Source organism: Macadamia integrifolia, chromosome 2, assembly GCF_013358625.1.
Source record: "Macadamia integrifolia cultivar HAES 741 chromosome 2, SCU_Mint_v3, whole genome shotgun sequence".
NCBI lineage: Eukaryota > Viridiplantae > Streptophyta > Magnoliopsida > Proteales > Proteaceae > Macadamia > Macadamia integrifolia.
In genome coordinates this window covers 34,386,825-34,388,044 of record NC_056558.1, presented here as the reverse complement: position 1 = coordinate 34,388,044, position 1,220 = coordinate 34,386,825, and positions in this window count along the sequence as shown.

Sequence of the window (1,220 nt, the reverse complement as noted above, 5' to 3'; positions counted from 1 at the left end):
AAAAAAGAAGCTAACTATGGACGAAGTGGTAAGTTGTAGTTGATAATAATAATTAGGTTTTATATGGAGTGGTTGCTTATGATTAACTAATTCAAATTAAAACATCATCACCCTCCCTATAAGTTAAAACAACCTTTGACGTAACAGAGGACTTCTCCCATCAAATTGATCGATTCCATCTTATCACAAATGCCTTTCATCCTTGTGTGCATTTTGACTGTGAGAGAGAGAGAGAGAGAGATTTCTAATGAGTAACGTCCAAAGTGTTGAAAAAACAGTAAAAAGGAAAAACAAATGAAAGAACCATGGAATGTGGGGTAGGAAAAGAAAACCTGACTTGGTATGATTTCTAAATTAATTTCACAGGGTGATTTCTATTTCAGAAATCGTTTAGTTTGATTTTTATACTTTATTTTAACGAAATAGAAATCAACTGGAATAGAACTGAAATAGTTAGAGAAGTTCTTTCAATTCTGAAATTGAAATTAATTTCACGCTCATTCTTTAATGAACAAATAGTTAATTTGATGAGTAAAACAGTAATTTACTATTTCATGAAATCAGTCCAAGACCTAATTAGTTCCAAAACAAATTTTTTTTTCCTCTTCAGACTCGGTCTCAGTTACCTCCTTGGCTTCCCACTTTCCTCCCTCTTGGTGTATCCGTCGTCGGCAGATAATCGGGGTAGGCTCCTGAAATTTAAGTTAAAAGGCTCACGTGCTTCTACACTATAGTTTTTGGAGTTTGATGGAACACTTCTTCACTAGAGTCAACTTTTTGGTGTTTGATGGAACTTTTTCACTAGAGTTTATGTTTAGTAGTACATCATCTCCCCCTACACCATCATGTAGACATGGATGTCTCTATTGATAGACATGTTCTCCTTTTTCCTTTGTCTTCACTTTCATTTTATGAATTTTTTTTTTCAAACCTTTTTAGATAACCATAGTGAATAACCTTTTTCTTTCTAAAAAAAAAATGTTGGTGATATAGTAATAGATAGATAGATTAATAATAAGAAATAGGAATGGAAGAATCCTTTAAATTCATGGTTGGCATGAGATAAGTGAGACCCTTGGACCACTGACCTCCAGCTTAATTTTAGCCACAAAGTATGGGGCTTTTGTTATTTATTCTCTTTTGTATTTTGTGATTTGTTGTACTAAGGAAGAAACCTAAGAAAAGAGTAAAACACTACCGCCACACATTAAATAAATTAA